The sequence below is a fragment of the Octodon degus genome, unplaced genomic scaffold (assembly GCF_000260255.1).
Source record: "Octodon degus isolate 3935 unplaced genomic scaffold, OctDeg1.0 scaffold00167, whole genome shotgun sequence".
NCBI lineage: Eukaryota > Metazoa > Chordata > Mammalia > Rodentia > Octodontidae > Octodon > Octodon degus.
The window spans coordinates 951,005-963,990 of NW_004524743.1; positions in this window are offsets into that span (position 1 = coordinate 951,005).

A 12,986-nucleotide genomic window follows, 5' to 3' on the forward strand; every position below is an offset into this window, starting at 1 on the left:
TATATTTTTCCACTACAAAATGGTCCATGTATATCCTTTTTTGTTTACTTTTGTCAAAGATGTGTATTCCATTGCCATTCATATATTGTAGGTGCATGAATTCAGCAGAGTAATCCAATATAGTCCAGTAGTCTATAATAGTAGTGGGTTATCCACAAGACTGGTAGTGTCAGAAGTTACTGACTTGAGCCTTTTACAGCTCAGCATATATAGTTTTTTGAAAGCAGCAGTTAATGTTTAAAATTTTCACTTTGACTAACTATATGCTGATATCTGTAATCTAAGCAACTACATTGAAAACAGCAATGTGCAATACAAACACCATGGTTGAATACCTCTCACCTTGTTTAGAATTCTAAATGTACTTTTTCTAATGTTTGATCAATTATTATGATACTCTCTTTAAAATGAACTAAAAAAATAAAAAGGACAAGAAAAAATTAAGGTTTATTGAAGGAAGGTTTTCAAAAGCTAAGTTTTATTCCATCTGTTTGTATGATTTTGAGAAACTACAGATGAGAAAGATGGATGACAAGAGGGAGAGGGCAATTGCAGGATGAAAGCCCTAGAGTAGGCTCTTTCTATTGGAGATCTGCAATCAAGTTGCCTTTGGTCAGGCAATTCAGTATATCAATACAATTTACAGGGCAGCTCATGTCATTTAGCACTGTGTTGTGTCCAGCAGTTTCTGCATCTCACTCTGGTAAGACATCACATGCTGTGCTTTTGCTTGGTTAGGGGACTGGAAACACTTTTCACTATCTGCTTAAAAGTTGCTTGATGACCAGCAGTGGAGAGGAAACGCAGAAGAGGTAACAGCAGTGCTCCTTGACTAGGATCAAAGGAAAATAGACCCTAGCAACTCCCTGAAATACTTCCAGGGAAGAAAATAGATCTTAAAAGGAGTTGGAAGTGCTGTAAATCAAAGGACCTTGTGCATCTGGGCATTGATACAACTCTGACCTCATTGGTTCTCAGATGTATAAGGCTCTAGTACAGCAAAAGTTCCTTAAGATCAATGATTCTTGGACATTAGACTACACTTTAAGAACCACTGGCGTAGAGTTTGATGGGGGAAATCAGGCAAAACTTCATAAGACAGATATGTGAGATGGAGAGATGCAGGAATATCAGGCAAGTCCACAAGAGGACACGCAGGGCCCTTATTTGTTTCTTTTCGTGGCAGTTTGAACTAACTTGGGCATATGAAGATCTACCTTGATTATGTTTTTTTCTTTTTTGAGACAGGATTGCCTGATAAAGTTCAGTCTGGCCTTGAACTTACTTTGAAGTCCAGGCTACCCTCGAGCTCATGGTAATCCTCTTGCGTCAGCCCCTGGAGTGCTAGGATTGCAGGCATGTACTGCCATGCTTAGCGATCCATGTTGATTGCTAACAAAACTGTAACAAATAAATTTGTTGTGTTACTGTTCAGTGAAGTACTGATTTTAGATCAATATTTTGTGTGTGTGCGCGTGTGTGTGTGTGTGTGTGTGTGTGTGTGAATTGGGGATTGAACTAGTGTTTTTACACTGAGCCTTTTAATTTTTTTTTTTTTTATTTTGAGGCAGGTTCTCAGTAAGTCATTAAGTTGTCCAGACTGGGTTCTATTTTGTGATATAAATCTTTCTGGAGGTTTGTACAGTGTGAACATTCACACTGAGACTCTATTGTTGGCTTATAGTTATCTTGTGATAAATCAGAACATGTTTTCGTTAAATGTACATTTCTTTTAAATATCTTTAAGTATTTCTGGGCTGGGGAGATAGCTCAGTAGCATAAGCACCTGCCTGGCAAGTGTAAGGTCCTGAGTTTGATTCCCAGTACCACAAAAAAAGGTATTTCTTCAGAAATGTTTCATAAAGTGGTTTACTACATCATCACATATATTTTAAGTTTCCATAGATCTGCCAAATTGTCCTCCAGAAATATTGATCTAATTTCCATTCACAGAAGGCATATGAGAATAATCTCATGTTTTTGTTAGCAGCAAAAGTTACTAGTGTTTAAAAGTTTTGCCAATCTGATACTTGCAAATGATGTCTCTTTCCAATCTGTGCTTCTCTAATAAATATTGGAGTTAAGCATGGATTCAAATGTTTGTTGACTTGGCAATTTCTTCTAATTTGGCTGTACATATTTTTTGCTGAGTTTTCTATTGGCATATAGTAGTACCTGGATTCACAGACACTTTTGTTTGTCAACATCTGGTTCACAAACAGAAACATCTGGCAAAATTTTGTTTGTGAACTCTGCATCAGGTGACAAACGTGACTACGCATCTTTCTTTCCCACAGGAACACAAATGTGGCTACCTTCTCAAGAATTGTAGCATTAATTAAGTTCATGAGCCAAGGCACCACTGTACATGTCTTTTCTCAGTGATTTGTAGACATTGTTTTCAGTGTCATGGAGAGTAACCATTATGGATGTATACAACAGATACAGATACTTTTCCTCAGGGTGCAGTTTGTCTTATAATATATTTAGTTTAGGGCACTCACGTTTCCCAACTGTCAATGGGTCAATCATTCTCTTTATGAATCTGGAGCTACCTATGAGGTTTAGAGAGACTATTCCCACCCCAATACTGTATTTATTGCAATAGATTTCCCAATGAGTACCATATTGGTCTATGTTTTGTTGCTGTGAGAAAATACCTGACATAGACAAGTTGAAGAAGAAAAGGACTTCTTTTTCTCCCAGCTTCAGAGGTTTCAGTCTATTTTCAGCTGCTTCCATTTCTATGGGCCTGAGGTGAGGCAGACGCACTTAGGCAGCAGGGCACGGCAGCTGTTGACCTCATGGCAATCAGGAAGAAGAGCGCATAAGACAGAGCCCAGGAGAATCTATGGGCTTCAGATGCATGCCCCGGCTTGCCTGGATCAAGAGACTCCTAAAGAGGGACTGGAGGTGGGGCCTAGCTGGAGAAAGCGGGGCCTGCAGGGCATGAGCCTGGAGACTCTCAGGTCCATGGCCCCCTCCTCTCTGATTTCTTTAATTTGTGAATGTCAGGTACTTTGTCCCAGCAGTGTGATGCTGACTAATACAAGTAGTAACTGAGATTAAAGACAGGCCTTAAGCTTGATTCTTATCCCACTGAAGAAATCCCCATTTGTCTCAATATCATCAATTGATTGATTATTCTATCTCTTCTTACTGATTTGAAACCTTTAATACAAAATTCCCTTGTGTCTATTTGTATTCCATATTCTGTTTCTCTAGTCTTTCACGACTCAGGCTTCCAAACTGCTAAGACAGTCTGCAAATTATTTCCATAACGGCTTACCACTTTTACTGAGTTCTTCTATCTCAGAAATTATGTTTTCAGTTTATAAGGATTCTGTCTTCATTCCCTGTTATTTTTGTATACCGGCCTAATTTTGTCCTGTGGATGTACTATTCTCTTGGACATCTCTCAAGATACTAATTGAGATTTTCATGAAAGGTATGTTTTTTTTTTGTTTGTTTTGTTTTGCACATTAACTTTCCCCTCACAAGCCAGTTGTTTTACCTTGTCAGTTTAGTGTTTTTTATACTATTGACTTTCCTTAACTGGCTGGTGATTGGCCATTTATATGAAGAATTAGATTGCTACATTTTAGTAACAGTTTGGAGTTCTCAGTGCTTGTGTATGTCGCTATTCACCTGCCAGACCTCCTGTCTGAATGTGGTGGAATTGCCACAGATGAATAACTGAGGATGCACTCTTTATGAAGTATGGACAGGAACCTACTTGAAGTCTTGGTAGCTATTAATTTAGAGACTGGCAAAAAAAAATATCGTATTGGATATGTAGCGCATAGGAGGCTTGAACAGTGATACCAACATGCCTTTAGCTACCATATCCTCACAGTGGTCCCCTAATTACCTGGGTGTATGCTCCACTCACCTTTCCAACCACAAACTCTATGCTGAGCTCCCTCCCTGTGCACAGGAAGAGCTTTATTTAGAATGCAGGCTGTAGCCGGAGGTTAACACTGCAGCAAGACAATGCACAGAACTGAAAAGCAGCCCAGTTGCTTTGGCAGTCGCTTCTCTGCTTTGTACTCTGTGACTCACTCTAGCCCCCAGCCCCGGTTATCTCTGAGCTTCTCCTAGGGCTCTGTTTCTAAGATTGATGTTCTTTTCTCCACAATGCTTTTCCAATTCCTAGATTAGCAGGGTGTGGGTTCTGACCTCTGATTTCCAGACTACCTGGCTTGCACAACCTACTTCTCTGTGGCTCTGTTTACGCGATTTGTTCAAAAATTGGATAGTAATAGCATCTTCCTTATGGAATTATTTAAATGCCTTCAACTGTTCAACTCACGGTCTGGAACACTGTGTTTTTCTGATCTGCAAGTGATACCTTTTCTGGCTTTCTAGCACTCTGGATGTTTTTGTCTTATTTGTAACATTTTACCAGGATTGTGGAAGGGAAAAATATTACCTGAGCAAATAAGCCTATCACCTTCAGCACTTGCATTTGAAAACACAGTAAAAGGAACATGCTAAATGGCTCATTTTCTACCATTTTAGACTTCACCTCCCCTTGATTTACTCAGAAGAGTGTAGCTTTAAAAATGAGCAAAAGAATGAGAAATAACTTCCCAAAGATGGCGAATTTGTTTAGATGAGTATCCCAGACTACAGACAAGGTCTCTTTTCTGGTCCTGTCCTTACGATCAGTAAAAGTGAGTAAATAAAAAACATCCTGTTCAAATGCTGAGGTCATAAGCTCCATGGCATGTGCATGTGTAGCCATCCTATCCCCTTTTGTCCTGTTACAACTGAACTGTGCCTCCTGTTGAAATCTGTCCTTTCCTTTTTTTTTCTTTCTTTCTTTTTTTTTTTTTTTAATTTGTCCTTTCCTGATCTCATCCTCTCCACCTACTTTCTCCAGTATTTTATAATATTAAAAAGCCCTTCTTTCTGTGGCATATTCAAGCCCACACTCTCAACTGGATCCCTTCAATTGGCCTTAATCTCTCATCTTCTTCCGTCCTGGAATATTAATTTGGCCTTTTACCTCCTGCAAATACTTCTTACCAAGTTCATGTCTGACTTCCATACCACGACCCCCATCAGATGCTTTTTGGACATCAAAATCCTATACTTTACAGCGGTATTCAGCACAGATGACTAGCTACACCTTCTGAAAATACACCCTTCTCTGGGCTTTAGAGAGACATTACCACTCTTAGGGTTTGCATACTGCCTTCTTACCCATTTTTCCTCAGTAATGTTTGCAGGCTCTGCACTTCCCTTTGGATGGGAAATGTCGGAGTCATTCAAACCGTGGGCTTAATGCCTTTCTATGCCTCATGCTCCTCTCTGCCTTGGAAAGTTAGAGCTCAGGATTTCAGAAACTGTCTATGTACCATTGACCCCCCCCATTTATATCTCTGCCTCTAATGTCTCTACTGACTGAATGCTGTCAACTCTTCTAAAATAGCTTGAAGTCTTCTCACAGTCAACATGCTCAGAATGGAATTTTGTCTTCCAAACACAACAGTCTTCTGATCTTGCATACCTTATTGAAAGGCAAACTGATCAATTATGTTATGTTATTTATTTATTTATTTATTTTTAATGAATGTATTTGGTGCAGGGTCTCACTACAAAGCTTGGACTCATAGTGATTCTCCTGTCTCAACCTCCTCAGCGCTGGGATAACAGGCATGTGCCACCACGCCCGGACTTGCTGACCAACCCAGTGTGTCCAAGGGTGGGGCCAGTGTGCATGTGGTGCCAGGAATCAAACCTGGGTCCTTGTGCTTGCCAGGCAGGTGCTTAGACCTCTGAGCTACCTTCCCAGCCTCATCAATCAAGTTATATAACCCCTACAATCTAGCAATTGTCTTTGACATCCCTTCTTCCTTATGCCAAGTTAAGTACCACATCTGTTGACTTTATTTTCTAAGTATCTACTTAATCCATTGTTTTCGGTTTGCCCTCCTTCCCTCCAACTCGCTGCCATCATCTCTTCCTTAGACCATGAAGCCATCTCTCTAACTGGTCGGTTCACATTCACGTACTCCTTCAATCCTTTTGCCACATTGCAGCCAGACTGATCTCTCAGAAGTGCACATGTAGTGATAATTCTCTTTCTCTCCCAATCTACAGTCCACAGTCTCTATTTCTGCAAATCCTTCCAGAGCTTATCATTTTCAGGAAAAATACAACACTATTAAGGCTGGCCTGCAAAACCCTGCTTGCTGTGACCCCTGACTATCCAGCCCTTACTGTACTGTCCCCCCCTTCCACTGACTCAACTCCAAACTCACTGCCTCCCTTTCTGTCACTCATAGTTGTGGCCCCCTCCTAACTCAAGGCTTTTGTATGTGCTATTTCTGCAGCTTAGAGCACTCCTCTCTCCCTTCTTTGCTTAGTTCATGCCTTCTCAGCCTTCTGGGCCTATCAGTCCTCTGCTCAAGCATCATTTTCACAAGGAAGGCATCCTGTCATCCCTGATTAAGTCAGGCCTCCTTATTTATAGACTGTCCTAGTACCAGGTGTTCATTTGGCAACATGGCTGTTGGAAATTCATTTGTGTGAATCTTTGAATACTCTCTCCCCACAGTTCTCATACATTCATTCAACAAACATTTACTTAGCTGAGTGTGGTGGTGTGGGCCTGTGATCCAGCATGCGTGAGGCAGAGACAGGATGATTACCTCAAGTTTGAAGGTAGCCTGGGCTACATCATAAGCTCAAGGCCAACTTGCACTACACAGTGAGACCTTATTTCAAAAAAAATATATTTCTTGAGTCCCCACTCTATGCCAGGCATTGTTTTAGAAGGAGTGAAAAACTTCACACAAATACATATGCAATATATGATAGCAAGTAGTGAAAAGCTCTATGAAGAAATACAAAGTGGAATGAAAATGCACCTCTCTGGACAGGGTAGTTAGAGAAAGCTTTTTGCAGAGGAAGAGACTGAACAAACATTGGAATAAAGTGTGGGAATAAGCCAGCAGGACACCGGGAAGAGGAACACTCTGGGAAGAGGAAACACCACAGGAAAGAGTAGAGCCTGTCTAAGCTGGTCAAGGCAGGGGGCAAGTCTGTGGGGCTGTAGTAGAGTAGAGGGGTGGGTGGCAGAAAATAAGATCAGGGACTGAAGTAGGGGCTGAGTCCTGCAGGGTCTTTCTTGTAGGCCACACTGCTGGAAGGGAAACCATTAGGGTTTGGGTCCTGTGTGTGTCCTAAGTCATTGCTGTGGTTGCTTTGGGGTGCATGGACTAGAGCAAAGGGAGGACAGAAGGCAGGAGGCCAGGTGGGAGACTGTGCTGGTGGTCCTAGGGAGACATGGTGTGGGTGTGGCCTCAGGGGGAGCACTGGAGAGGTGGTGAGGGAGGTGCACTTGGGAAGCTTTGCGCAGGTAAAGCTTGCAAAACTTGGTGATGAGCTACTCTGAGCCCTCTACTAGGGGTCCAGGCCCTCCTTCTGTCCTCACTCCCTCTCTCCAGGCAAGAGGGCCTCTTGGCTGTGCTGTAAACAGGCTAACAGTGATCTCACCTTGGGGATCAGCAAAGCAAGTGTCCACAGGGCTTCCTCCCTCAGGGCTCGGCTCAAATGTCACCTTTGAGGAGAGTCCCTGCCCCAGGACTCCTGGCGGCCCTTACCGATTTCTCTTTGCAGTGCAAATCACTGTCGGACATTACGTACATAATGCATGCGCACACAATGTACAAGTGTGCATTTATTCCATGCACTCAAATTTGATCTGATTTATGTACTACAAAACAGAACTTCCAGAATAATTCCTGGCATAGGGTATGTGTTCAATAAATACATGTTGAACTCATGTTGCTGAAATGGGGAAAGGGCAAAGAATGTCCCCAGGGGTTGACCCCTGAATGATGGGGCCATTTAATGTGCCACTATTAGGTTTTTCAGAACTTTGAACTTTGAGACCTCCTGTTACAAGCCTCTCGCTAGAACAGTCCTCCAAAATTGTTGCCTTCAGTGAAGGATCATAGAAGTCTTCCCTCCCTCTGTGGCCTATGGAAGCCAATGACAAATCTAGAATTCTAAGGGGTCTGGAAATCCAAGCTATCAGCCCCCAAGACTATGACATCAGTTCGATCTAAACCCTATAAGTGATGTCTTAGACGTTAGTGACCCAGTGTATGGTTTAGGGCTAATAGCTGTTCAAGAGACAATATCACAAAATGAGTTTTAATGGAAAAAGAAAGAAATGCTTAAAAAAGAGCGATCCATTTTCCTCATTCTTACAGGTGCCCAACCAGATTGACTTGTTGGAGTGCATTTTCTGCATTCTTAATAGATAGCTAGCAGGAAACGCCTTGTACAGCCTCAGCTAGAGGGCTAGAAAGCAGCAAAGGGAGGGTACAAATCCCTGCCTCCTGCTTCCGCAAGCACTGGGCTGTTCTAAAGCAGGTCAGACAGCTCTGGCCTTCACTACTCACCTCGGCCCAGGCATAAAGTCTTGCTCTGTCTCAGGCGACGGTCCAGAATTAAGGTAAGAGAAGCTGAGGCCTCGGGAGAACTCGGGTGGAAATTCAACTGGGAAGGAGATGGAGGGCATCCACTGCTGTGCTCGATCAGGTCCAACCTTGTCTTTGGTTCCAAATGATCATCATGACAACCAGCGCCTCTGATGCTCCACTCTGCCCAGGAGTGCTAAGTGCCATGTTGCAGAAGCGTGATCAAATTGTCCGTGACTTATCTATGTGGTAGAGTAGACCCAACAGTTGGTTTTAGATTCTGTGTCCAAAGCCTTTTGCAGTAGTTTGAGCAGTATTCCTAGGTCCATTTGGGACCTAGGAATAGGTCTTTCTGTTTTGTAGCCTAGATGTACCTTTGTCGCATCCCTCTCTTGTAAGCCAGACCCCCACCAATGAACACATGAGTAGAGACCCTTAGAGGGGGATCACATAAGATGAAGCTGCTCAAGCTCTTCCAGAGGCGCCATGAGATGCCGTCCTTCATAGAATTAAATCGAATGACAGTTCTCAGGAATTCGTTTTTCAGTTGTTTTTTTCTTTGTTTTTTTGAAATAGAATTTCGCTATCTTGAACTCTTTGGTTTAGCAGTCCTCTTGCTTCAGCCTCCCAATTAGCTGGGACTGTAGGCATGTACCACCATAGATAGCTTAATGCTCAGAATTTTTAATATCCCTCTAATACAGTTTCTCTCTCCGGGGTCTGAGTGCAGCCCAGGGACTTGCTTGCGAGTTGAATGCAGAGAAAGTAACCCCCGGCTGTCGTTGTGTGTCTGTCTTTTTGGAGAGGGAAAGAGGTAGAGGTAGTCTTGTGGTTTATTCCGCAGCGCTACTTGCCCACAGGTGATTGGGATGAAACATTCCCCCTCATTTTCTCTCTAACTTCTCTCAGCTGTGGCCAGCTGACCTTCGGTCTCTGTAGATGTTACCCAAGGAGACGCGGAACGTGCTTCTGGCCCTGATCTCTCAAGAATCCGGTCACCTCTTTCTATGTGGCTTCAGGGGCAGTTCACAAAGGTAGATTGCAAGCTGTGTCAAGCCTGAGCCTAGAGCAGGGTCTGCTGGCAATTCTGCACATTCAGAAAGTGAGTCCTCCAAAGGTGCTATCTGGCTCTTGCAGCAGCAGGTGGTGGCTTCCAGGAGAAAGCCTGAGGGAGTGAACTGAAGTTATGCCTGCTTTCCCTGAAGGAAATCATACCACTGCCTTAGTGCTCTGGCTCACAGCCCCATAGGAATTAGGGGCCAACCCTACCCCTATATTTTCACCCCTATATGTTCCCTTAAGATGGGGACACTGAGACCTACAGAAGGGAGAGCATTGTGCCCATCAGGTCAGTAGTAAATGACAGTAAAAAGTAGTGGACATGAACCCAGAGAGACTCAGGTTTGCATCTCAGCCCTGCTACTTTCCTGTGGCCATGTGGGATGGGCAGTTTATTTCACCTTCTCTAAGCACCACTTTGCATATCTGGAAAATAGTGACCATGATACCTACTTTGAGGCTTATAAAGATTAGAGGAGATACAAGTAGAGCTTCTGGCACAGAACAGATCTTCTTTATGTCTCTTACTTTATGGTTCACAACACCTTTGCTTTGTGGCTACAACCCCAAAGTCTCATTACTTTACGATTTGTAGTACCTTTGCTTTGTTTCGACAACCCCAAGTAACTCCATGGATCTTGTGCCTTTTCTTGAGGAATAATCTACCTACAGTGAAACGCACCGATCTTAAATGTCGAATTTAATGAGCTTTGACAAATATATACATGCACAAAATAATCAGCACCTTCATCAAGATGTGGGCCCATGTGGATCAGAAGCACGTTCCTAGTCCCCTTGCCTAATAGCCCCCATGAGGGCTCCCTCATGCTCCTTCTTCATCCCTAGCCCACAGGCGACTGCTGTTGTGACTTCTGCTGCTGTGGACTATTTAGGCTTGTTCCATAGATGCAAGTTGGCTCATCAGTACGTGGGCTTTTGTGTTGGGCTTTTTTCCTTCAATGCAGCACTTTTCGTATACACTCTTCTTTTGTGCAGGCTGGTAGTGTGTTCCTTTTTTATTGCATTGTGTTGTTCCTTTGTTTGAATGTGTCACAGCTAGTCTATTGGTAATAGAAAATGGGGTGATTTCCTATTTTGCCCAGTATGGATAAAGCTACTAGGAATGCTTGTACACAAGTCTATGTGTATATCACTTTTGTTTCTCTTCATTGTATGTCCCAACAAGTAAGACTGTTGGAGCAAGTGGTAAGAATATGTTTTAACTTTATTAGAAACTACCAAGTTTTTGAAGTGACCTTTCCCTGTGTTTTTTGAAATTAAGATGCGAAATGAATTCACTTTTAGGTAACGCCTGTTTGTATTCAGCTTGACCATCAACCAGTAGAAACAAAATTATGGTATTCACTCAAAGGCTTCTCCAGACAACATACTCCAATTGTGACTGGGCTAGAATGATTCTGAAAGAACATTTTGGAAAGGGTCCTCTGCTCACTGCCAGATTGTTCCTATCTTAACTTGTTAACTTAGTGGAACCATAAACTACTTTGTGCTAGATCCTGGGATAAAGACGTGAGTAAGCTAGTGAGGGAGACAGTCTATTCAGCTCTAGTCATTTTCATTTTCATTTTCATCACAACAATGAAGAGATTAAAATATACCTTTGAGACATAAGTGAGATCGGGTAGCCAAAGATAAAGAAACTTCTAGACAGGCTACTTCTCTGGTAAAGTAAGCCCACGATGTTCCCTGAGCAGTGATTAGACTTTCTTTTTTCTTTCTCTTTTTTAGATCATTTATTTATTTATTTATTTATTTATCTCATAGTGTCTCGCTACACAGCTTGGACTTGTAGTGATCCTCCAGTCTCAGCCTCCCCAGAGCTGGGATTATAGGCATGTGTCACCATGCCCAGTTTTATTTTTTTAAGCATGTATATATCTATTTATTATAAAAGATGACCTAAGCAGTAAGTTCCACAATACCTGAATTTCAACCAGGAGGAGTTTCTATTTCTTTCTTTCCACAGCCTAATAAATCTGGAAATTCATAGCTAAAATGAGAAAACTTCCATCCAGTGGTTTTCATTCATAGTAGAATAAAACAAGGGTCTTTACACACCTACATGAGTCTTAGTGAATGGTGATAAAATCTCCATGAGACTCTAAGGTTCTTGAATGAATATTTGTTGGTGAGTATTCTGGGAGCCTTCGAAAGGTTTCTGATTGATTTGATGAATCTGTGTTAATTTTTGGAACAATTTCTTCAGTGCCATGAGATATGGCTAAAGTCTGCATTTAACCATGTGGCTAAAGAGAAGGATGCTAGAAATGTCCAGGAAAGTCATTTCAGTGATTCTTGGCCCAGCCTTTATTCCTAAAACAAGTTTCCTGAAATCCGCTAGAAGCATAGCACAAAACATGCAGTGAACAAGATAGGGCTGAAAGAGATGGTCTCCTCCTCAAAAATTAACTCCTAGAAGGGTACCATGCCCAATTTTAGTGGCTGGCTCAGTGCGGGGCTCGCACATGCAGTACTAGGGATTGAACCCAGGTCCTTGCACTTGCCAGGCAGGCATTTAGACTGCCAAGCTATATCCCTGGCCTGATTAGACTTTCTTGAGTGCCAAAGGTGTGCAAGGTCTTGGGCTGGATATAAATAGATAGCCAGTGACCTCAAGGAACTCACAAGGTAGGAAATATTGGTGCAACAGAAGGAATCCAACTTTAAGGCAGCTCTTTAAACAGCTCTTGAGCATCTACTCAATTCCAGGGTACTGTTCTAGATACAGAGGACTTGATGGTGAAGAGAATGACAACTGTACAATCTTTCAGGAGCTTTCTACTACTGTTCCTACAATGTGTGATCATAAAATAGTTTTGAGGAAATCTGTATTTGGCTTGCTACATGTCTGCATGGAGGTCTTAAGGCTGATGTTGTTCGTAATGGCTAATTTCTAAGATAATTCGAATAGGTGCAGGGCACCATCTTACACAGACTGGAGCCTCAGGAGGACTGGGAGAATTGGATGTGCTTTATTCTTTTGCATGAATGTGGTCAAGATGGAAAGCAAAACCTAGCATGCAAGTTGAAGTTGTCGGGCTTCCATCAGCCTGCCTAGTCAAGCTCTCCAGGCTGTCCGTTCCCACAGGGAGTTCTGGGCTGAGCCTGGCTCACTCATTTGGGAGGGAGGCACTTTTCCAGATGGCAAGTTACTCTCCTGTTTAGCCTCAGTGTGCTCTCACTCCCCCTCTCCTTTGCTTTTCTAATCATGCAGCCTGATAATTCTCATCTGTACAGAAAGGCCGCTTTCAGCACTTTGTACAACTTTGTCATGTTGTTCCCTGAACACTGATTAGACTGGGTTCATCTGCTGGCCCACGGCCCATCCCAGAGCTGTTGTTGACCTTCAGAAACTGCGTGGCTCCTTGGGGCTTTGCTGAGAACCTGTACTGGGTAGGAGCAAGCTTTTCACCCTCAAGAATGCTGCTTATATCTCGCTGATTGCTTTACACTGTAAAAGATCTGATG